At 38.1% G+C, this 27024-nt stretch overlaps 2 protein-coding genes across 2 annotated transcripts in view; one reads left to right on the top strand and one right to left on the bottom strand.

The window, feature by feature from the left end:
- Positions 1-22282, bottom strand: part of LOC139123483 (filensin-like) — a 333102-nt gene extending 310820 nt beyond the window's left edge. The window contains exon 1 of the mRNA XM_070689645.1: positions 22167-22282. The gene's annotated coding sequence lies outside the window, so the exon portion shown is untranslated. The remainder of the gene's footprint in view (positions 1-22166) is intronic.
- LOC139123475 (uncharacterized) overlaps positions 1-27024 on the top strand; it is a 1125851-nt gene that overhangs the window by 655398 nt on the left and 443429 nt on the right. The gene's annotated exons all lie outside the window — the stretch shown is intronic.

Here is a 27024-nt window from a genome sequence, read left to right as displayed (position 1 = left end):
ATTCATCTTCTACAGTATTTGTGTTACAAATTTTACAAAATCTAAAAGCTGGAGCAATGTTATCTCTCCTACCCTCTTCCATCGCAAGAGGAAGTATTGAACAGCGAAAATATGTAAACATTCGGATAGCTTGGTGATTACAACGAAGGTGTAAATATTTTTCAGGCTCTAGTAAACTTTTGAATTGGATATACGTACGGAGTTTGGGTTTCAGTGAAACCTTTTCGAGCCATCGTTGTTTGTATACATCTTTAACTCTATTTTCGAAGATGTGCAGAAAGTGATTTTTATTACCAACTTCCTGTGAAACCCAGGCAAACCCAAATCCGAATGAAAATAAAATATCCTTCACAGAAGTTGCCCAGTATTTCTACCCATGCTGTCTAAATTATACAGCATCAAATATGCCTGTCTTGGAATTCTATGGGGTGGCATTTCGAGGAGTTTTAACCAGTAAGCGATGCAGCGTTTTAAGGTGATACATAGATAGGGAGACGTCCACATTCTCCCATTACTGCTTCTGTAGTAGTGTGTTTAGGTACTCCCAACAGTAGCCTACACCACCTCCTCTGTACATTCTCTAAAACCTCAAAATATTGAAATCCCCAAATTTCTGCTCCATATGATAAAATTGGTACTATCATTGCATCGAATAATTTAAAATGAACATTAATATCCAGAAAATCTAATTTCCGTCTAGATGCGGACAATATATTCAAAGCCTTACTGGCTTGATAAGCTAAAGTGTACACTGCTTTCGACCAAGTATTCCTTGAAGAAAGAAGAAGACCCAAGTATTTGTAATACGAAACTATTTCAAGCATTTCACCACGGAAATACCACTTTTCTAAACGGGAGGGATGACCCCCTTTTCGAAAAATCATAACTTTCGTTTTGTCGAGGTTAACCTCCATACGCCATTTTGTACAAAATGTAGAAAGAATATCAATTAGACGCTGAAGATTTCTAATCGAATCGGCAAATATTACCACATCATCTGCATACAGGAGGTCAAAGAGGTCGCATATCTCTTGTGTTAGCTGAATACCATTTGACCAGATGACATGAACATATGATTGAGCTCTTCAATAAAGAAACTAAATAGTATTGGACTGAGAATGCATCCCTGTCTCACACCAGCTGGGCATTCAAATACTGAGACGATACATTACCAGCCCGCACACAAGACTTGATACCACTATACATAGAATGCAAAATTTTAAACATTTTGCCTTTCATACCCAGTGACAAAAGTTTATATAACAAAAGAGAGTGGTTAATTCTATCAAAGGCCTTGGAAAAGTCGATAAAGAGACAGTAAATTTTACCGCGTCTTATGCTTAAATATTTTTGAATGATAGAGTGCAGAACAAAAATATTGTCAACAGTACTATGATTCTTTCTGAACCCTGATTGGCAATCTGACACTATATTTGAACTGTCCGACCATGTGGTTAAACGCACATTGAGGACTGCGGTAAAGACTTTACCAAGAGCATTTAGGAGGGAAATACCTCTGTAATTATTGGCGTCCCTTGTGTCTCCTTTTTTGAATAATGGGATCACAATGGCAGAGGACCATTCTGAAGGGAAAATACCAGAGTCGAAAATTAGATTGAATAGTTCTACAAGCACTGGTAAAATTATATCTGCAGCAGAACTGTAAAACTCGTTGGGTATGCCATCTGTACTCCATGTATCTTCTCAGTGGAAAGGTTGAGTTGCAGGTCATGCCGTATCTTTTGTATCTTTTCATCGTAGAATGTCGCAAAACATTCAGTGAGTTCTTTTGGTGACCCAGTTGATGGTAGTGATGATTGCTTGCTTCTATGCAGTAGCAAGTTAATGATGGTAAACAATGATTTTTGATCATTTTCATTCTGTCTGATCAGATTTGAAACATATTCTGATTTAGTGGTGGATATTAACTGATAGAGTGATTTGCAGAGGTTTTTGTACATGTTCAAATGGCCCGTCAAGCGAGTCTTCCGCCAGCGCCGTTAAGCTCTTCACTTTTCCTGTTTCATCGATGCAGTCTTGTTAGTGTACCATTTTGTGTTTTGTCTTATCGTTATGGTTTTGGTTTTCTCTGGTGCATGATGATTTAGTACATCCTCCAGTGACTTGTTGTATTGATCCAAAAGTGACGATAGTGATGTTGCAGGTGCAGATATGAAGTCAAATGCCTGTAGACTGTTCCGAAATTTGATATTTATTTTCTTGTAATTTCATGAGGTGACCGTTTTCTTTTCTGAGAGTGGTTTCATCATTGGAAGTTGAAATAGAACAGCGAAATGATCAGATATAGATCACATAAACATATATTTCCATGGCACTTTCTGACTGTTTGGTGATAATTAGATCAAGAATATGACCTCGTTGGTGGGTTGATGAATGGACGTGTTGAATCATGTTTGCCCCATTTAAGAGTACTGTCAATTTGATTAGTGTGAGTGTCAGTTTTCTTATCTATGTGAATATTAAAATCACCTGCAATCAACAGCTTCTTGGCCAATAGCGATTGATGAGACAGGAAGGTAGAGAATTCACTGAGAAACAAGTTTGTGGTGCATTGGTTCTTTTGACTGGGTGTAGGGCGGTAGATGACAAACAAATTCCAATATCCGATGCAGAACTGATGATCGATTCCATATACTAAAATGACTTAAATTGAGAATCTTGAAAGGCGTTCGTATGATGTTGACCTGGCTGTTATATACAGGAATGTGACTTTTTCTGCCTGCTCTGGTGCCTCTTTGCGACTTCACTGTAATATACGAGGCAGGAAAAGACAACCCAGCTGATTTCATATTTTAAGCCACCCTGACTATAATCAAGCCGAGAAGCAGACAAGAAAAAGTAGCCGAAGAATATCTGAAGTTTGTTGCTACGCATGCTACACCCAAAGCTTTAACACTAAAGGAACTCAAAGCCAATTCGATAGCTGATCAACAACAAAGAAAGGACAATGTTAGAAGGTCATCGACACAATCGATGAAGAAAACGTTGAGCGGAAAGTGATACAAATGTTATGCAAAGTTCGAGACAAGCTGAATCTAACAACGACAGACGACTTACTTCTGTTTGGAACACAAATCTTGATTCCAGCATCTCTACAAAATAGAGCCATAGAACTTGCTCAAAGACCTAAGGAGTTGCCAAGACAAAGACTACGAGAAAGAATATGGTTTCCAAACATCAACAAACTGGTAGAAAAAAGTACAAAATTGTCTACCATGTCAAACAATGACGTACAGTACAAATCTTGAACCATTACGGATGATGGAAACACAGGACAATCCCTGGGAAGATTTAAGCATCGACTTCCGTGGACCATTTCCATCAGGTAAATATTTACTCGTCATTATCGTTTTTCAGTTACCCAGTGTTAGAAATTATAAAATCAACATCAGCAAGAGCAGTAATACAGAAGTTAGACATGACGTTCTCCGAATACAGCACACCGAAAATGCTAATATCAGACAACGGACCTCCATTCAACAGTCATGAATTCAAGCAATTTGCAAACTGTCTAGGATTCAAACACCGTAAGGTCACAAAATATTTGCGAGAAGCAACACTTACAGCACAAGCAGAAAATCAATTATGGAAACAAGAACTGTACTCGTGTTTAAGGCAGCTTTTATTAATTACAGGGGAAGTGCGCCAAAGGGATGGGGGAGGGGCACTTTTTAGAAAAAAGTGTCCAAGGGAAGGGTCACTTTTTAAAAACCTATCCTGGGGGAGGGTCACTTTTAACGGAAGCTTATTTACCTGCCCAAAAATGTGGAAAACTTGAAAAATTGTCAATAGTTTGCCTGATAGACTCTCTTGTATTATGATTTGATATTTTTTGGTGAAGCACTATGTTAACCACTTCTTGCCGCCTTATACTTGCCCAAAATATGATGACCCATGTGTGATAAATTGCGACCCTCCTCCCAAAGACCCCCCCCTGTAATTTCTGTCCATAACTTACATAACAATCAGTTGTTATATAAATTAGCTGATAATGTTTCAGTTATTCCTGGGCAGAATACTACAGAGATTTGGAGGGTTTAGAACATCGGAAAAGGGGAGGGTCACATTTTAGATACAAGGATAAGGGAGGGTTAATTTTACAGTAAAGATGCGCACAGAATTCACTGGCCCACCCCTTGTTATTACTGACAGCTCCCTGAGAAATTATCGATCAACCAAACACAGTACAACAGGTTTACCTTAGCGACAGCGACCACTCAACATCAAAACTCAAACTTTCATCAGACGAAACCTAAACATTAATTACAACAAAAAGGCAAGAAAGTCAAAAATAAAATGAAGAAGTATGCTGAAGAACGCCAAACACACATTCATGTAACATCGAACAAGGTGAAACTGTTCTCATTAAAAACACCGAAAAAGGAAAACTTGAAACTTCGTCCAAAAAGGAAGTACGGTTACAGTTTAGAGATGCATGGGAGCAACAGAATAGCAATATATCTACTTTCGTTATCATTGTCAATTTATTATTTACAGAATTATAAGTAGAAACTTTTTTACTCATTAACTACAAACAATATGAAATATATGACGAACTCTATGAAACAGGCAATACATCAGCATCCGATCATTCATCACTTGAAACAAATTATCCAACTTTGATTAACGGAGCAATGTAGTGTCTCAACTCTATCTCATATCTGTTCACCCCCATCAAGCAAATATACTTGAGTCAACATACAGACTTGACAGTCACATGTAAGTGAATAAGTATCCACGACGTAATATGGTACAGTATTTACTCTTAGACAATAAAGATTATTTCTATTTCAGTCATCAACGTTGCACCAGCGTCTGTCCCAGTGCGCTCACACAAGCACTACACACACAGACATTTGTGATGCAGGTCTTCGTGCACCCATGGGCTTAATTAGCCCAGCATATTCTTGCGGTCATTCTCCTCCATGCCCTTGAATTCAATTAGTCATGTTTAGAACTTTCTGGAAATTCAAATCGTCGTGTTACTACAAGTGAAGATATTTTTAGAACAGTAACTCGCATATCGATATACGTTCTACATTGTTCTTATATTCTCTAGATCTTAATCATCGACTATAAATAGGGGACAGCACAGTTTTCAAGTCAGACATTTGAGATCGTGAGATCGTGTCACTGACGTGTTTAAAATACTTAAATACTTTAGGGATCACTCCGGCAGCGTGAATTTCAAGACTTTCAAGACCTTTACAGCCACGCTGTATTTATACAGTGGATTTTGCACGGACCAGCCTCAAGCCTGCAATGCAAGGACTTCTCACTCATCTGCCTGTCTCACTATCTGACTCAGGTCTGGAGCTTTGTGGCATCCAAGCTGAGATAAGTAGTCAGTAAACTTTTAAGATTTTGAACTGTTTATCCGTCAACTTAGTGATTTAGTTTTCTTTTATTTGTTTGGGTTTTTTTGTAATAAATTCTATTTTAAAGAAAATCGCTGACTTAACCGTTTTTTCTCACATGACACATGTGATCAGAATTGATACATGTAATAAAGATTATTTTCCTGCAGTCAGTGTGTTCATTACAGTTTTAGTAGAAGGTGTAAAAGTGACTTCTTGTCTTGGTTTGTTACACCCTCACAAAATGATTTGTTACACCCTGACAAAATGATAGTGTCCAGTTAAAAACATCCTTTGTCAATGGCAGTGGTCTGCTGGTAACCATGGTGTTCTTACAAATGTAGACAACTGATGTATACAATCAGATCTCCGAATGGTGTAACAATCTACAAAACAGACTAAAAATCTGTCCACAGGTCTAGCCATAGTCAATTCTGATAAAATGAGTTACCAGGTACTATGACACTACAATATTTCTTTATTTTTCCTTTGAAAACGATGTTTCTGATACAGAATACCACAGTGAATTTCTGTATGACTTCAAATGATAATGTCCTGTGCTGTTCTGTTACGTTACTCGTTCAGAGGTGAGTCCATCAAAATTATTTTCTTCAAAAGGTGCTATGAATGCAGACTTGGCATGATATCAATGACCTAATGTGAACTGTGTTTAATCAATAATCTGAGTAAATTCATGTAAGTGCCATTAGTTTATGTCCTTGCATTTTCTGTGTCAGTTCAAGTTGTACATAACATAGTTTTTGATGATATACTAAACAAAGAAGTAAGAAAACTGATCTGATATGAATTCTTAGATTTGTTCTGCATTGAATAACCTTAGTACATTTTTTGAAGAAGGCATTTGATGACAGTTTATAATGTTTCTGTTGTTTTGTAGATTGTGACACATGGCTGATACATTCCAGGACTTGAAACGATGATTTCCCGAGTAGCTCATTGTTTCAAAACTTTGGTAACAGTGAATCAAAACACTTTATTTTTACAGTGAGTAGATTTTTCCGATTAGCAACAGCTTTGATATTAGGGAGTGCTTTGTAAGTCTTAGAAGAAGACAATGTTATAGCCCTGTCACACTTTGACAATTTAGCCAATGCATGCCGACGCATGAAAAAATTGGCAAATACGCTGGACGTAGGTTGAATATCTCATGGCTAAGTTTTTACTAAGGTAAGAGCAGACTGAAGCACACTGGTACTCATCGTAGTACGGGAAGGTCGTTGAAAAGTTTTGTGCATGCACTAAAACTTTTCGACGTATCCCAGCGTATGACACGCACACACAGGCCATAATTTGTAGGTAGGTTATGCACTCGTTGACACACGTTCTCAAACATTACACTTAAGTCACTGGAATACGTCAAGATAATGGTCTAGCGTATGCCAAACTTACGCTATACACCCAAAATAAAAAATACATCGTAAGCCAGCGTTTTATAGAAATTTTGATACGTCAGCATACGCTGGCTAAATTGTCAAGGTGTGACAGGGCCCTAAGGTACAATATGAAAAGCAATCTATGACAGCAAACTGAGAGTCCATTATCTGAGACAACTTTCTAACTCTGCCTGCTATTTTAAAATAAGTATTGAACTTGTTGTAGGGTACGATTTTAGATATCTTGAAATAGTTGTTGGCGGCATTTCGAGATATCTAGAACTGGTTGTAGGATTTAAATTTAGCATTCTGCAGCCAGTCCTATTTGAAAGGTAAATGATAGCCAGCAGACACACAGACTGTAAGATTCAGTCGTCTGTGGGGGTCTGCAAACTCCAACCCAAAACCACAACTGAAGGCCCAGTGTAAGTTAAATTAATTACCACAAGCCGGTACGATGAAATAGCCAGTACCAGAGTTCAATTTTAACAAAGTGGACCTTGTCCCAGCTGAGATGCAAATCTAGGAATTTTTACTGGTCTCGATCAGTATGCACTTTTACAATTGTGAAATGGACAAAGGGTGCATTTTTACCGATCAGTAATAGTGACACAGCCCTAAAACTGAATTGTCTGTCATCACTGATCTGTGTTGCTGATTAAATTTAACAATCAACTGCTGGATATGAAGTTGCTAATCAATATACTTTTCTAATGCAACATATATCTACATGAAGAATTTAACATTAGCAAAGGCCTCACTGAGAAATTACCCAAATTGATTGACATATGCCTATGGCAAAGTGGTATAAAAGCAGGCGTGGGTCAATTTAAATGAATGGATGCAAACTGGTGTCGTTGTAAACTGTCAATTGGGTATGGGGATTATCAGGCAGTGTTATGTATTTGGCTGATGTGACCCTGGGATGACATGTTAAAGCCCGGATCCACTCAATTATCAGATTTATCTAATATAAATATTATTAACTTGATAAAATATTCAATGGAAAACAAAAGAATGACACACTGTTAATGGGCTGTTGACACATCGCTAATGCGAGAACCTGCGATTAAGAAGGGCGCCTTTAACCTCAAGTAATAATAGCCTCTGGTACCAAGAGGATTTTCTATCATGAAAACTTATTGTGTATGCCATGTAAAAATATGCAGCACAAATTTGCTAAAACACTTTCTTCAACTCTGTGTCAATCATCACCACTAGTGGCACATTTGTGGCACTTATAATATGTTTGTAGTATGTAGACAACAATGCTTATGTAAATAGAGATTGCAGATTGTTTTGTAGTATATGTCAACTATAGCGATTATATAGATTGCAGTGATTGGAAAGTCAAGTTTACACCATTATCATACATTTCATACCATTATTAAGTAACATGTAGAGGAAACAAGAAATGCTTTAAAGAATTCTATGCCACCGAATCTCATGAAGTGTACAAAACTCTACAAGGAAAATTATTTCCTGGCTTGGTAAATTTAAAAGACTAAATTTTATAATTTGTGCATCAGTAAGAATCTATACAAAACTTCACTAAGCAAGTTTTTTTTTTACTTTGTTTGCAAACATTTGTAAGTTTTTATGACAGTAAGTTACACCTTCATGTATGACTTTAAACATAAAGTTGTGTGAAAATGGAATCAAAACAGTCGCTCCTGGAGATTGTGAAATTAATGAGTAACTGAAAAATCTTACAAAGTGCACAATGTTTATCAGCAGCCATTTTCCCAGCAATGGTTGGGCCCTATGAGATCAGGAAATTTTTTCAGGTTTCAAGGAACAACTTATACACCACTAGATTTTGCAAATTCAATAGATGGCGAAGTTTACATAAAATCAAATCACAACTGCCTCTGACTATATGTTCAACTGCTGGTAACCATTGGTGTCTCACAAACGTTCACAACAGATAATGCAATCAGCTCTGAATGATTTAACATACCTACAACAAATGATTCATTTAGATACCTTTCACTAAAGCTGCAATCTGCACTCGGTCTCAGGTCTATCCAAGAATGCATCAATTTCAATAAAATTGCTCAAATCAATCCTACTCTACAACCTGACTTTTACATTGTTTTCTCTATCAGAATGTTCACCTAACATATGCTTTATCAAAAGCAAAAAGTACTTTCTTCATAATTTGCTGTTGCTATCATGAATGCAGGCATGGCATGACATCAATGAACTTAAAGTGAACTGTAGTCAACAATACATCAATGACCTTAAAGTGAAACTGTAGTCAACAATCTGAGTCAAGTCATGCCTATGCTATAGTGTATGTCTTTTCCTTTGTGGAATCTGTAAGTATTTTGAGTGTTTGATTTAAATTTTGTCATAGTTTGTGATGGACTGATATTCTTTTAACAACATGACCTTAAATCGATGTAAAGTGATGTTTTATCTCTTGAATAGCTTCAGATTTTATGAGTTATATTGTGTTTCTGATTGAGGGACAGGGTTGAAAGAGTCCAGGAATTCAATTTAGGAGGATTCCTTGGTACCAGATCGTGTCAAAGCTTTGCTGAGTGAATCAAACATACCAATACTTTGTGATTACAGTAAGTATAGATTTTCTCATAATGCAACCGCCGTGGTATTAGAGAGTGCCATGTAGTTGTTACAAGAAGATAATGTAAGGTACAACCTAAAAAGCAATATACGACAGCAAACTGAGTGTCCATTATCTTGGATGGGTCAATGATTGCATTTTGAAAAGTGATCAACAAGCTCATGGTGCAATTTAGAATCTGAAACAGGTTGCTTGGTGCAATTCTGGATATTTGGAACTGGTTGCAGCGTGCAATACTAGATATCTGGAACTGGTTGCAGGGTGCAATTCTAGATATCCACAGGTTACAGGCTGCAATTCTAGATATCTGGAACTGGTTCTGGAGTGCAATTCTAAATATCCACTGGTTACACTGCATGAAAATAGCCGTTTACACTTCCGGTTTAGCAACGGTTTGTCAGCGGTTCGTCACCGGTTCAATGGCTGATCCGACTGGACCGGAAGAGAACCGTCGGTTGTTTACCTATCGATACGTTACTTAACCGTCAGCTTATCCGCCTCGTAGGCCGACGTATACGACATGGCTTAAATGTCCTTTAACCGGCATGGTTAAGCCCAACTTATACATCGGTTAGGGCCACGTCGGTAACGTTGAATCAAATACTCGTAACCCGTTCACAACCTCAAAATTCTGCCGAAACTTTGTATTCGTAAAACCGCAGTACTTGCTAGCATAACGTCATTTACTAGTTGTGTAACATAAGCTAGGTATCCGTATCTGCGCGTGTGATTTTTCTGGGATTTACAGGACATAGTTCATGATTGCATTATCAATGGAGGTATGCTACCTCCATGCTACCTCCACGCTGCATTAATGTAGAGAGTGGCAGCGAGACCTGACTTCTACTGTAGCCTATATTCGCTAATAGAGTGAGCTTATCTAGGCATGGATGTCTATTTTTTACATCCATGATGTAGGCCAGTTTGTGGAGGGACAGTGTGTAGGCCTACGTTTCGAGTATCCTTCAGCCAACGGAACGGCTATATGCCGTGAAACACACACGTTTCATAAATTACAACATTTAATGTTTGTCAGTCAGGCAGTCTGTAAAAGAAATCTTACACTGCATACCAAACGTCGGTTTCGAAACTATCGGGAATCAAGCGCAGTCTTATATAGAGCGCTCAATCTTGGGGGGGGGAAGCTTTATGACCACAAATGTAGTCGACTTATCACTTCAGACTAACAGGATCAATGTGAATAAGCAAAAGAGCAAGCAACGCTACCAGGAGGCAACCGGTAACCAGCTTATTTCATATGCATTTATGCAAGGAATGCCGTGACGCGGTTCAGCTTTGATGCAAAGGGGCAAATAAAAAGCTGTCACTCATGGATCATGTGAGTGATTATTTACTTCGATCATAGACGTGTTTTAGAGGGTCTATGCTTCGATGCGAAGACAAGTATCAGTGACAAGCGTAATATACAGTATGGTCACATGGTTCGTTGTCCACACGTGCAGCCTCATCAGCTTGATCTGTCGAAGGTGATTAAATATGTCTGTCTGATTAGCCTTAGCTAACAAGTGCTGGCACGCACAAAACACAAAACTTTCAGATGATCACACCACAGATCCAATTTTAAATGCTGGGAAAATGCCAGGTACGCAACAAATGTGCATGAGTTAGGTATATAGACTGGTCCGCAGCACAAAATCTCATGAACCAAACTGCAGGGACTGACGCAAAATTTATCTCTTTACTAATTCTGTCAACAAAAAACACATTGATTACACAACAAACAAGGATGAGCGCAACACATCTCTAAACCGAAGCAATCCGGCTTTTTCGTATCAAAGGCATTTTTCGCTCGGATGTTAAATTTTCGAAAAACTGACGCCAAATTTCTCTCCTACTTGTGCTGTCAATATTAAAACACATTGATTACACAGCAAACAAGATAAAACCGACACACCTAACCGAAGCAACCCATTTAATTCTCTAAATGCAACTTTATTTCGTAATTCACAACACTTTGTAAAATTGTGTTCAGTCTTTTGTAAACGTGGAGTTTTTTACAAATCCCTGTTTCAGATTTGCGACTATTCATCAAAGTTTGGGTTGACGTTATGATTGGGAAATGAATCGGATAAGCATGAAGACATGCGTTCACGGTAGTTCTCTTTTTGGAGGAGGTGATTGCCCTGTAAGGCCATTTACTCGGTTTCAGATAAACGTAGGAGGTGGAGCATGCAGACATATTTGCAATCGGAACTGCCGATTCTTATTTCTGTGTTTTGGTAGTCCGATAGAATGTAGTTGCACTTTGCCAAGGTCGGTGCCATTAACTTTACCGAAAGCGACATAGCCATTCAGTCGCCCGAGATAGTCTTAAACTGCAGAACTTGCAATTGTTTCTTTCGACTTGCTGATTCCTGCTTCTTCAAGGGCACGTGTGACAACGTGATTGTGGGATGAGCTACTACAAGATCGTGTTGAAATTTTGCAACAATGGCGAGGTCATGACTCAAATTATGAAAAAACCGCAAAATGCCTTTGCTCAAAACCCTATGGCTTGCCTACGAATCTGACCTAGTCCGACAAAGCTGCACGAAAACAACGTTTTCAACGCCAGCTTTTTCATTTACCCGTGATAACCAAGCCTTGCCATTCCGGGAACGTTACTCGGTTGATCTTCGGCATTGTTCGGCAATGGTCGGTTACCCATAGCTACAGGGTATCATTCATACTGAGATAGACACGATTCAACCGTCGGGGGAAATCGGATGGGATCGTGACATTGTCATCGTCGCTTGTCAATGACGGCATCGGAAGATATTTCAATTCACAAAAGGTGAAACAGCCCAAACTGCGGTCAAATTTAATAAGTAGCCATAACTGTCAATTTTACTTGTGGTCAGCTAATCATAAGCCTGTCGCACCAGACAGCGTTGTCAGTTCTTTTCACGCTGGCTTTGCTCCAAGTCGTCTATTTTGCATCGGTCGATCTCTCATTCACATTTTGGAAATGGCATTGTCACTGTGTCAATCGTTCAAGTAGAGCAAGCTTTGAAAATGCGAACACTGACTGCAAAATTAAAATATGATCATGGAGGTAACTGCGCGATACGATATTACATTGTTCAGTACAAAAGACACTGACGTGCGGATAAAGAAACAACGACGGACGTGAAAACTTGAGTAACTGGAGATTTTTTTGCTATCGGATATGTTGTCGAGTTGATTGATCAGATATCGGCACATGAAAACGGTATCGGGCTCGATACGCTAACAAACCCCTTTGAGTGAACACTACATACGTACTGCCGGAATCAGTCGGAGAGCTTCGTATCTTGGCTAATCTAAAACAGGCAAAACATTTACACTGTAAAGAAGTACCGGGTCGTTTGTTAAAACACATATTACCACCCGACAAAATCGCTACATTTACGAATCTCTGAGTAGTTTCCCAGTCTACCCATCATGGAAAGGAACTGGCGAGTGAACAAAAGAGAATAATCGATCTGGAACCAGCCTTTGTTTATCAGCTAATCCCAATTAACGAGGACCAGTTAGCACCTCCCGGCAACTGAGGGAAACCGTACTTGACAGTCCGACGTCATAGGCTAACCTGCCATCACACTAATTTATGTGAATACACAAACTGCCAGGTAGACGGTTCATTTTCTGGCGGAAACGTACTTTTTTCATGAAATTTGAAATAATTGTGACATTAGCCGTCTCCGCAATGCGATTTTCACCTCGTAGAAATTTGGATAGGAATCCTAACTGATAAGGGCACAAAATAAGGGGTACATCCACCTTCCTTGAGTGATTTTGGTCATTTTTTGTTTTATGATAAATTTTGAATCCGTGTAATATAGCCTTTGAGTGGACGATAAGTTTGAAACCATAACATACTCGGAAATGTTTAACAAAAATGAACATTGTAGGCCAGTTCGCGTACCGTCGTTTATCTTGTGTCTTAAGGTAGATAAATAGCAAATTGATAATTTTCTGTCAAATTTACACAATTCTCAGAGAATACGCCTTGAAATCAAGCCCATCATTGAGCTGTGTCGCTAATTCATAATAAGTTATGGTTTCCGTGTAATACACGATTTTTAAAATTCAAAACATATGCACGTGGCTATCCCGGTCAAATCGGGGAGCTTTTGTAAACATTGTGGACACATTTGCATTACTATTTGCATAATCCCCTTGAATGACACAGCGTTGCGTAATTTACATAGTGACGTTGTTGGGCTTCTCCAAAACCCATGATCACTCCCACCTGTCAACAATAAACCGTAACAATAATGTTTGTTGAAGCCTAGTCCAATAAGTCAGTTTTCGACATACGGAAGTGTTTCCGCTCAAAACGCATTGCGGCCAAAAACTACCTGTTTTACCGGTATGTTTCACGTCTAAGCTTATCCATACCCGATAAGAGACAACTGTTCTCCATCCAACTTAATATTACGACCTCAAAACCCCAAAATACGTCCAATTCTGTTAACATTTTACATGTGAGTCGACATGCAACAAAGTTCCACTCTCAAAATTCTTCGATCCTGCTCTGAATGAAATTAGGGTCGAAAAAACTACCAAAAACCACGACTTTTCTGGTATATAATGTCGGTCAATACAATGTCTGACATTCAAAAACTGTTCCCAGAATCCCAACCTATGATACAGAACACCAAATTATTATGTCCGTTTCTGATTATATTTCGCATATCTGCTCAAGTCCGACATCAAAAATTGTACCTACTCCGGACTAATTGGAGCCGAAAAAAACGAACATGTTTTTCTGATGCAGTTATTGTGTTTTTTACACATCGGTCAACCATGGTCAAACTCTGTAAAGTTCGCGTTTTAAGCTTATGCACCTTCCTCAATGCATCTGAACGTAATCACGGTGAATAAAGATTACGTTCACGTACCTCACCAAGGGTTTCAGTGTCGTTTTATTTTGGAAATGGTTGCGATGTCATACAATTTGACAGTCGATCGGGTGACATCCCCCACGAACTCTTTTGAACTCCCCCGAATTGTGCGCGAAAAAATATGCCGACCGCTCCTCGGACCCTATCGGCAAACGTGGCTAGGGTATTCGTCGATTTTTTACATTACGTTCGAATGACCTTGCTTTGGTTTGGAATCTCCACTCACTGACCGGAGCTCAGAGCAATTCAAAACCCTGTTTGTTGAAGGCACGATAAAGTTGCTGCGCTACTTGCCAAAATACGGAAACATCAGTCAGTACCCTCAAAACTTCGTATAACCCTAATTATACAAGTAAGTTTAGGCTATACCTCGAAAATACCGATAGTTGTGGTTGGAGGATGAACTAACCGCTTTGCGGTGCTTGATGGTTTTAGTCATTTATTAGATTACTTCTCACAACTTGTGAATAATAAACAATTAGTTTGATGTATCTGGGGAACGTAAGAAAGCTTATTTACATAATGAATTTAGGACACTCCGATATCAGTAATGACTGCTGGCGTCATTGTTTTTGCCCGTGAAGCCATTAGCTCTGGCGACGTGCCGAAACGAAGGCTCCAAAAATCGGTAGTTTTCTGTGATTTATTTTATTTATTTATTTTATTTTCTCGGAACTTTTCTTTGAACAACTGTCATTCCCGATCGACATTATCACTAGGTAATAAAATATGCCTGCGTTTAGGTTAATGCACGTTTAATTATCAAATACTGTCGCGTCGAAGTAACAAAACAGGTTTTTTGCGTTTTTTCTCGAATTGACGTGGTCTCTATGCAAAGTATAGTCTGACATTCAAACTGACCCCGTCTCAATCAAACTAGGCCTACTCCGAAAATCCAAAAATTACGTCTTTTTCTGATAACACTTTACATGTTCGTCTGCACCAAATGAAGTCCGACATTCAAAATCGATCCCGCTCTGAACTAATTGCGACTGACGATAAAAATGTCAGATGACTTTTATGTCCGCATATGCCCAGTGAAGCCTGGCAATCAAAACTGTTCCCGCTTTATACTGAACGCTTTAAAGCATGCAATGAACATTACGTTCCTGTACGTCACCAAAATTGTTCTGCCTTTTTTGTGAGAATGGTTGCGACGTCTTTTGTTTCGACAGTTGAGCGAGCAACATGCCTCTCAGTAGAAATTAGAAATAATATGCCAATAGTTCGAACTTTTAAAGCGACAAAATATCGCACCGGTGTCTGCTCTGCCTGGTTTGGAAAAGCTTATTGTTATGTAAATTCTATGCGGGTAAAGAGGGAACGTGATACGGGTAACGCACGTAAAGTTTTGCTATATTACATTAGAATGATGCTGTGATTTACAATGTAAACACAATGTTGACCTAGCATTTGTTTTTCAATCTGTACCGGCGCTCTTGTGGAGCAGACCACGGTCCCTCTAGCACAAGCAGACATGTAGAGCAGACATAATTTGTCATTGGCGGACTGCTTATGAAATGAGTCGAAGTCCAGGGTCAAAGTCAATCTCGATTGAAAAGTATGCGATATTTCACAGCACAAAATCGTTTCAGTATAGCTTGAAAATGATTGAGATTGAATAAGGTAATAATACACTTATGCAATAAATTTAAAGAAACAAAAATAGAAAATAATAGAATTATTTCCATGAACTTGAAAAAACTTAAACAACCACGAAAGCTTTTTTCGAATCACCAACTGCTTTTTCCTGTTCATAAACTGAATCACCCGGACAAACAGCGTGCTGCTGGGTTGTCTATCATCGTTATTATAGTAGTCGCCACCGAAGAACGATGAATGCTCGATTCAACATATCAGAGAACGCGATATTCAACTGTTTGACTGAAGTTCACGTATTTCTTTACTTGTGCAAGACTCGAACCTCACGATTTTAGAATGACGCATTCAGTTATAAGCGTGGTCACAGATTTACATATGTTTTTTACATGCCTTTCACAAAAGTAATATTTCTGTTCAAGGGAGACACGCTTCGTCCATAGATAGTCGATCGCGACCTTTCACAGGTAGCTTGTAACTGCGACCTTGTTGATTTTTTACATGATTTCCATATTCAATATGTTTTAATTTGTGATTTACGGCATAGAAATACCTGATGACGAATTTGTCGATGTCGGGACCTCAAAATAATACTCTAATGGGTGACCATCCTTTGAAGCAGTCTCTTTTTACCGCCATGCACATATTAAAGATGTCTCTTGTAAAATTTCGTGATTGACCTCTTTATTTTATATCAGTGGCGATTTTAAATTTCAATCGTAATTTGTGATACAATCATGTAGCGTTCAACAGTAATATTGGGTCAGTACAAACTGAGTACGCTGGGTTTTTAACGCCCAATTTGGCAATAAAGTGAATACGTTTGTCCAGTGACGCACATGCATAAATTTCAGCCTTGAGACAGGAAAGTGAACATCCGCGTGGTCCGACAAACGAAACTAGCTATGAAATGGCTACGACTTCGATGGCTCCTGAAATCTTTATCACATGATAGATGTTCTAACAACTACTAAACCGCGATTTGTTATCATAAACAGTAGAGTGGGCTCCCTCTACTGTCTATAGTTGAATTGCGTTAATTTGGGCATCTTTAGAGGGGACGGTGAGAGGGTAATAGAACCAAACTCATGATCTGTGACACAATTTTGTTTACTTTACTATTTTACCATGGGTTTGGTTTGTGTTGATCTGGTTGGTTAGCCGTCCCATAAAATCAAGTCATTGAAATACATTCAAATACAGGAATAGATACGGATAAATTTAGACCATAAAGTAAGATAAGATATGATAAGATAAAACTTCATTAAATCCCTAAAAGGGCAATTTGAATGCCTGCTTGACGAACGATACAAAAAAATCAAAAGTCAGCCATGAAAGGCAAAACAGAGACAAAATGAACATGGCTGTTAATTACCACGATAAAAATTTGCGTTTAAAAGACTGATAGCTTGTGGAATAAAAGAGTTTGCGTAGCGCTGGGTACGGTCTACCGGTGGCCTACCGGTGGCCTCCAGCCAGTCGTTTCGGCCCATGTCATTACGATCTCAATTTCCAGCGGCAAGTCACATCGGCACCGTGACCTAAGACGTTTCAGCATCCCTGTTTCGATTTTTTGTTTTGTTTTGTTTTTCTTGTTTTTTTTTTGTTTTTTTTTGGGGGGGGGGGGAGGTCAAATTATCAGTCATTGACTGACTAGTCGTATTCGTAAGCTTGATTGACCTTTGCCTTCTTACCTTTACTTTTACGTGCATTTTGTTTTTTCTCCAACGGATCCGCCTTCAAGCTTTTGATTTATCAGCGGCTAGTGCTATCGATAAACTTGTGTCACAGAATTGAAAATGATGTGAAGATATTACTGTGTTTTACCATGTTCCCTGTAAGATAGAACATGCCAATGTTGACACTATACGTTTTAGAGCTTTACTTTGTAACAACTTTAATCTTAGGCTTTGTAGGCAGTTCATCGAGGTAGCCTGTGATAAATAGATGTCGCGGTGCCGAAACGACTTACGGTAGAAAACAGAGAGGCCGACACGAAACGGCTTGCGGTCGGAATTTGAGAGGCCTTAACGACTTGATGCCGAAACATCTAGAAATTTTACCCGGAAATAAATGTTAAAATACGTGCCAGGAGGGACCGTGGCCAGTATCATGGCGTTTCCAGCCAGTGGACTTTTCAGGAATTTCCCAGTTTTCACTGAAGCGCCATTATAAATTGACGAAAGTCCATCATGTGTTTTATGATAATTGCTTATTGCATCTCTACGTATGTCTTTGAGGTTGCGGTATTTTGTAAGTATATCATAGTTCCCAGCGATATAATCATGATAGTGCTGGTTTGCTCACAGTGGCAAGAAAATTCATATCATGCAATTGCAGATTCCATCGCGAAACATGAGGTGTCAAGAGGTGAGAACTACATTTACACACAAGTACCAGATACACCTCCATGCTGTATTGTATTTCACATTCAGAACAGGCGTGATCGGCGTTTGCGAAGAAACGCTTTGCGTTGTTCATGTAGTTATGTGTTTAGGGACTGTCGTTGTACATATGATTGTCAAATTGATAAATTGATGTATAAATTAGCGACATTTCCTATAGAATATGTATTCTTGGCAGCTATTCTATTCATTCAAGGAGAGTTTCGGGGGATAATTCACTTCACTCATGAAAACACGGTCCCTCGTTCGAAACGTCAGTCGTACCGGCTTACTGTCACTCACAACTTTTTATCCTGTTCGTCCTGTAAAACATCGGAACATCGTTCCGTCGCAACTTACTGAAACCACGGTTTTTAGTGGTTCACTGACCCACAAAAACAGGAACAATTGTTTTCGAAAGTTTGCGTAATATGCCTAACTGTTTTCTTTTTTCTACAACACGACCCTAACTTACACTAAACTTTTTTTCGCATTTCCAAATTACTAGTGAACATTCTTAATTTTATAGTTTTTGTGCGTCCCTATTGACCAGCCAGCGTTTTGAATGTAAGTTTCAGGAAACTAATTTTAGGCTCAAATCAAAAGTAGCACGCGCGCACCTAAGGACCTCAGTAGGTAACGACATCGTCAAATTACTGATCAACGTCCAGCCAGAATTATTGCCACTTCGATCCTGATCATTCTGACCGCCAAGCTGTTTGTGTAAGCAGTCAATCCATGGCTAATTACAAATCAAATCAGAGTGGGTTGAAATGATTCAAAGTTAAGTACATGTATAGTTATGAGGTAAAGAAGGCGCTAGGCGATAATGCGTGCTGGTAGACACTAATGAAAGCCACGCTGCCGTGCCTCGGAGTGAGAGTTAACACGTTCTTGAACGTACTAGTACCTAGAATTAGCTTCGCCTTAAAACGTGCGTTAACATGAAGAAAAGGAGTGAAATGAGAATTTCCCTTGTTGGAAGTGACTAAAAAGGGGAATCAATGTGGCTGCGGCAAAACTAGAGGTCGAATAACTCCTGTCGAAATGGTCAGGGTGTCCAAGTGAAGCTGGCTACCATCAGCCTTTAGTTACTGGGAAGACTACATATTTAATGGGAGACATTCTGTGCTTAATTGACCGAGCTGCTCCACTATTAATGTTCCTTTATATGATCATCCGTGCAACCAGTTCCAGAGTGCAATCTAGATATCTGGAACTGGTTGCAGGTGCAATTCTAAATATCTGGAACTGTTTGCAGGGTGCAATTCTAAATATCCACTGGTTTCAGGGTGCAATTCTAGATATCCACTGGTTGCAGGGTGCAATTCTAGATATCCACTGGTTTCAGGGTGCAATTCTAGATATCCACTGGTTGCAGGGTGCAATGCTAGATATCTAGAACTGTTCCGGAGTGCAATTCTAGATATCTGGAACTGCATGATTACAGTGTGAAATTCTAGATATCTGGAACTGGTTGCAGGGTACAATCTAGATATCTGGAACTGGTTGCAGGGTGCAATCTAGATATCTGGAACTGGTTGCAGGGTGCAATTCTAAATATCTGGAACTGTTTGCAGGGTGCAATTCTAAATATCCACTGGTTTCAGGGTGCAATTCTAGATATCCACTGGTTGCAGGGTGCAATTCTAGATATCTGGAACTGTTTCCAGGGTGCAATATACTAGATATCTAGAACTGGTTCTGGAGTGCAATTCTAGATATCCACTGGCTTCAGGGTGCAATGCTAGATATCTAGAACTGTTCCGGAGTGCAATTCTAGATATCTTGAACTGCATGGTTACAGTGTGCAATTCTAGATATCTGGAACTGGTTGCAGGGTGCAATCTAGATATCTGGAACTGGTTGCAGGGTGCAATTCTAGATATCTGGAACTGGTTGCAGGGTGCAATCTAGATATCTGGAACTGGTTGCAGGGTGCAATTCTAGATATCTGGAACTGGTTGCAGGGTGCAATTCTAGATATCCACTTGTTGCAGGGTGCAATTCTAGATATCCACTGGTTACAGGGTGGAATTCTAGATATCCACTGGTTACAGGGTGCTAAGCATCACTATAGATATCTGTATTTGTATCCGTCCACATACTGTTGAATTAGATATAATTCCCTAATTTTTTCTGCTTTCAGCGAAAGAAAATATGAGTGATGTAATGACCATGTAACCATGAGTCGAAGATGAGTGGTGACACGGTTATTACATCACAAGTATTTTCCGAGCTGAATGGAGAAAAATATAAGGGAATATAATACTTATCACATGCACAAGCCAAGAATTCATTGTTTTTTGTAAAGGAAAAGGAGTTTTCCTTAACAATTCTTCATTTAAACTTCTGAACTACTTTTTGAGTAATTTAATTACGCTGTGGCTGAGTTGTCAATCATTTCTAGTCATAGGTTTTTACATCTGTGTACGGAACAAATGCCAGATGGCCTCACATAAGATGCACCATCTGCAAAGTCATACCAGATTTCAAAAATAGAGAATGAAATTGACTGAATTTTGGCGTGAACACTGTGTAACATCACACCCGACCAACTGTACCATGGTTGCAGTGCTTAGGGAATGCACAGTAATGCGACCAGCTTCAAGTTTGTTGTTTCCGAAAATTGTTCATATAATTCCTTAGGAGTATACAAGTGTTATACTTGTACGCTTCCATAGTTCAGATTATTATTGTCGCAGTCTAAGAAAATATTGATTTCAGTACATGACTCTTTGAGGCTCTGCGTGAAGTGTGGATGAGCACTCCCCTTCTGGCACTACTCTGTATGTCGAAAGTTCTAGTGGCGGTGAGGTCATCTGTGGTACTTTCATGGGATGGGGATGGGGGGGGGGGGTAATATAGATACGCCCCCCCCCCCATATTGACTCCAAAACTAAAACAGAAGGGTTGAAAAGTTTTGAAGTGGATGTATTTGTCAGACTCTAAAAATATGACAGACTTTTACAAATATTGACATAGGACAAATTTTGATCATGGGAGACATACGTGCTGCCATGTTGTTTGTTTACATTGACGAGCACATCAGAGATCAAGGCAAAATGTTCCAAAAGTGATGACATAGTTGTGACATAGAACGACCAAAGAATAAATCCCAGTATTTTCTGTTCAGAGACTACAAACCTGGCTTGTGTATTTGATAATTGTTTGTTACACTGGTGACTTAATGAGGTGACTTAATGACAAAATATTTAAGGAATTACATATTCTTATAAATCAGAGAACAAATTGCCTGATATGATAAAATTGATTTTAATATCACTTTTACCCTCTGATAGGCTGTAAATCTAAACAGGATAAGTTACAAGGTGGTCAATGTTCAAAGGGATATATAAATAACCAAATAAAGCAAGATTACTGTAAAACCATTGATTTCACAAGGATTTATTGTCACTATTTTGATGTATGAGACATTTTCACAGGGATAGAAATCCACTGCTTTGTCATTAAAACAATAGAATGTATGCTATTGAGTGTGTTCACTGGGATGTAGTTGATAACATCTATTGGCAAAAATAGTGAAGTTAATATCAAACTGAATAATTACTGGTTCACAGCAAGTATTTAATGTAAAAAAAAACAAATTTCAGTGTACATCATCAAAATTATTGTAGATTGAAATTATATTCAACAATGTCAACACTTTCAGATTTCCAAAACTATTTAGGATGTTATTTGATTAGTTGATGACAAATGAAAGTAAAATCAATGGAAACGTAATCCAACAATGATAGGTGGCTGTGTGTTATTTCAAAAGTTTTGTCATGCCAAATTTCACCAAGTGTTTACTAACGCCAACCAAACAGAAGCCACACATTGACTCACATTGAGTCATTCAATTACTTCAGCAAATGATGCATTCCAAGACATCATAATTAATCTATGACATACAGTCAAAGACACTGTACCTTTGTCTCCTGATTTCTTCAGGTTGGATAGTTCCAGTTTATGTTCTAATTCTCCCACTTTATCCTGAAGTTCCTTGACCAGCTTCTGGTTCTCGTTGAGTTCAGACTGTAATTTCTCTCTCTCCTTACTGTTCCCAATATGTTGACTGACACCAGGATTTATTGTCACTATTTTGATGTACGGTATGAGGCATTTTACTAGGATTTAAATTCACTGGTTTGTCAACAAAACAAATGTGAATATATTGCTATTGAGTGTGTTCACGTGGATTTAATTTAGTTTATTAGCAAAAGTAGCGAATTGAAATCAAGGTGAATAATCATTGCTTCGCAGCAAATATTTAATAGTATCAGAAAAAATGGAGTATACAGCATTTTAATTATTAAAGATTGAAATATTCAACAATGCCAACAGGTTTGGATTTCAAAGAATCCCATATATCTTTAATTGATGAAAAGTGAAAGTAAAATCATTGGAAACTATTTATTCCCACAATGATAGGTGGCTGTTTGTCATTTGAAAAGTTTTTTATGCCAAATTTCACCAATTGTGGACCACTTTCCGTACAGAAGGCACTCATTGACTCAATTAGAGTCAACCATTGTCAGCTAATTATGCATTCAAAGATATCCAAATTAATTTAATACATAGAGTCAAAGACAACGTACCTTTCTCTCCTGTTTTATGTTCTAGTTCATCCACTTTATTCTGAAGTTCCTTGACCAGCTTCTGGTTCTCTTTGAGTTCAGACTGTAATTTCTCTCTCTCCACACTGTTCCCAATACGTTGACTGACCAATGACTGCTCAGTGCTCTCTAACTTCTGTGTCAGTTCCTTACATCTCTCTTCCAAAGTAGCCTTCTCTTCCTTTGCCTCCTTCAGTTGAGATTCTAGAGTTTCCATCTCAAATTTAGATTGGATATCATCTAAGGCTGACAGCAACAAAAATGTACAAATATCCAAATAAATGTTTAACATTTCATGGCATCAGTATTTAATTTGATTGTATAGAAATCCAGTGACTAACTTATAATATGTCATTGGATCAAACAGTGGATGTCCGTGATGAGAAGGATCATTGTAAAAGATCACAATTGCATTGTAGGATATATATGTGAGGATTCAGATGCCAATGACGATATACTCCTTAGAAGAATATTGTAAAAACTGATCAGAATGTACATTTTATGTGATTTTGGACTTGAATATCTAGTGTTCTCTGACAGATATACACAAACCTAAATGTCAGTTACTTACATTGTCCTTGTTCAGTCTGAGAACTACTATCAACTCTTTCTGTGACATTGTGTCAGATGTCTGATCAGTGACTGTGTCTTCATCCTGAAATTGTTCCTGTCAAAGTACAACAGCTAGGATATGTTTGATTGAAGTCTCATTGGTTTTGATGGCATCATATGCCATTCTGTATGACATGTGCAAGGACACAAGCACAATAACGGAAAGACAGCAAAAGGTAGCTGACCACAGGGTTGTTGGGCATTGGATGCGGCTTGATGGATGCAAATTATACAGATATCACTCTGGATGTTTTTGCAGGTTATTTTGATGACTTAATATGATTATGCAAGACTAATAGTCACTATTATAAAGGAGTATTAGAAAGGTAGGCAATGAACTAAAAAATACCATTAAGGCTGATCAATTTATCTACAATTTGATCTCACAGTGGAAAAAATTGGGTATGCATAGCTAACTTCATGCATTTATATGTGCTCTTTTTTCTAGTGTTAATGTTAACTGCGCTAGTGTACACACACACACACACACACACACACACACACATAATATATATATATATATATATATATATATATATATATATATATATAATATATATATATATATATATATTTATATATATCCTATAAAGTTCGGAAATCTTTACAGTGTAAAACAGTGCTCAATAACAGAATGGCAGAGTGATTTACGGTAAAAAAATGATAACAAGAGGAAAAAAGGACTAAGTCGCTACTCAGAGTTTCACGCTACATGTGTTCTCAGTATAGCGCTCATCAGAGGTATATTTTGTATTTTATATTCGTTTGATGATTGCTACAGAGAACATATGTAGCATAACTCCTGTTTTTGACTTGTTATCAATTATATATATATATATATATATATATATATATATATATATATATATATTTAGGGGTTATTACACGAAGTTTGGGCGATACCACGTCGTATTCGAGTGATGTGTCCGTATTTTGACGAGTTGCGCAGCAACGAGTCAAAATACGGACACATCACGAGAATACGACGCGGTATCGCCCTAACTTCGTGTAATAACCTCTTTATCATACATGCATTATGACTGTTTTCCTACAGACGCTCCGAAATCAGAGACGAAATCAACTTGAAATCGACCTTGCTTCCTCCAGGCTGTACTTATAAAAAGTTGGTTGCTAAGGAGTGATGACAACCGTATCACTTCTTGATATTATTCCCCTATTGGGCCATTCCACTTCAAAGGAGGGTTTATGGATCACTTTTAAAGCGAACAATTTAAATATTACATTGTCGACACAGGTTTATACAATTTGAAGAAGATTTATTTTCAGTTTAAATGACGGTGGATGTAAAACATAGGCAGGAGTTTGTAAAATGGGTGTGTTTTCGTGTTTTGATACATAACCTCATCCCTGCATGAAAGTTATGAGGCCGCCAAAATCGGGTCAAAATACTCGCGCCACGCTCAAACTCTATCGAGTATGAACAGCTGAGAGCACAGAGAGCAAGCAGCTCTGCGACATCTATGAATGCACATACAGTGGATATAATACCCGTACCAGTCAGTTTATCTCGAAGAATTATACATGTTCCCAGACGTCAAATATGCCGAATTTACCATCTCAGTAAGCGGATTAGTGAAAACATGAAGTGAGTACACTGTAAGCTGTAGTGTAGTAACTCCTTCGTGATTTTGTTGCTGTACGAATAAAACATTTTCAAAGGTATTTCCGTCGTCTGCTCGTATATTTTCGTTCCTGGCTTGCCTAAATAGAACTAAACTTCCTTTAACAACCTAAGCGAAAGTTTGACTTTCCTAGATGGTACATTGTATCTGAAACCCGCACCGCATCGGTGCCACCAGACACGATCATTACCTGTGCACAGACAGGTAGGTACTTAAATCGGAAATATCATGTGCACCTTCAACCTTGTCTGTCGCGATTATTTTCAGTTCGGTTGGATTTTCATGGCTCATTTGCGACTGTAAACGATGTAATTCACCGCCCAGATACTTTAAGCTCATCAACAGGAAACTTGTCGTAAAGTGATTCTCTGTCAACCGATATCATTACGTGTAATCATACATCCATGTTGTAATCTTCAGCAGCGTAGACGACACGAAAACACTGCACCGTGCACCGCCATGGAACCAGCCGTGAATTGACAGGTGTCGGCAAATTATACAAATTTTCAATACGTTTGTTTGCATGTTTTTGATACAACTGTACTTGTGCCTAAGTGCGATGCCATGAAGTGACTGCAAACAACAGAATTTTGACCATAATCATAATGACGTTTCGGATTGTCATTAGTCTTATTCGCTCAGCTGTTTTATATGTACATATACCAACGGAGGTCATGCATACAGCGAAGGTCACGCGTACGCGTCGCTGTATTAAAGTAGTTCAGTTACAGTGAAAATATAATTCGTATTTTCACTAGTTAAAATATGGGCTCATATTAGTACCGTCTGAACAATAGAAGAATGGCAATACAGGCACAGCATGTATGATAAATATATATATATATATTATATATATATATATATATATATATATATATATATATATATATATATATATATATATATATATATATATTGTTACATGCAGAGAAAACGAACAAAAGGGTGAACTCAGCAGTTAACGTTTAAACAAAATTTATTACGAAAATAAAACTAATTGCTAAGTCAGGGATAGAGTACAAGCTTTAAAAGTGTACAGATTACTTATCTCAGCTGGGACGGCAAAGCTCCAGTCTCAGAGTTGTAACAGTCAGTCGGATGAATGAACAGTCCTTTGGCTTGCAGGCTTGAAGCTGCACAAAGTCCACAGTATAAATCCAGCGTTGACAGTGAAGGTCTTGAAAAGTCTTGAGAATGACTACTGCTGGAGTTTAGTAACACACAAGAGACACGATCCCAAAAGTCTGACTGGAAGCTGAGCGCATTCCTTTTATAAAGGCATATAAGAACAATCTAGAACTTTTATTGACATGCTAATTACTGTTCTAAAATTATCTCCCTTACACAACTAATCAACTTTCCAGAACATTCCAAACATGACTAATTGTATTCAAGGTTGTGAGGTCATTAAGGGCAGTGACCTTGGGAATGTTCTAGACTATCTAATTGAACTCAGGTCATGATGAGTGTGGGGGAAATGACCTACATAACACCCCCTCTTCAAAAAAAAAAGTTTTCGAAGAAAAATCTTTCTTTTACAAATGTAATCTTGAAAAAGATTTAAGTACTCAAATTTTTTTTTTTTTACTCTAAAGTAAAATTTCTTGAAAGTGAACAACAATAAACTCTAAATACGAGAGAGGCAGTCTGCAATTAAATTGTCTCTGCCTTTGATATGTCTAATGTCAAGATTAAACTCCTGTAACATTAAACTCCATCTTAGCAATCTCTGATTTTTGCCTTTAAATTTCTGCAGAAAAACAAGAGGGTTGTGATCAATATAAACCACTATTGGCTGATTTGAAGAAGTAACATAAACTTCAAAATGCTGTAAAGCTAATATCAAAGATAAACACTCTTTTTCAATTGTAGAGTAGTTTCTCTGGGATTTGTTAAATTTGCGTGAAAAATAGCAA

The sequence above is a fragment of the Ptychodera flava genome (genome assembly GCF_041260155.1).
Source record: "Ptychodera flava strain L36383 chromosome 23 unlocalized genomic scaffold, AS_Pfla_20210202 Scaffold_23__1_contigs__length_28996876_pilon, whole genome shotgun sequence".
NCBI lineage: Eukaryota > Metazoa > Hemichordata > Enteropneusta > Ptychoderidae > Ptychodera > Ptychodera flava.
Note: the sequence above shows the minus strand (reverse complement) of the source record. Positions and strands in the feature narration are given on the sequence as shown.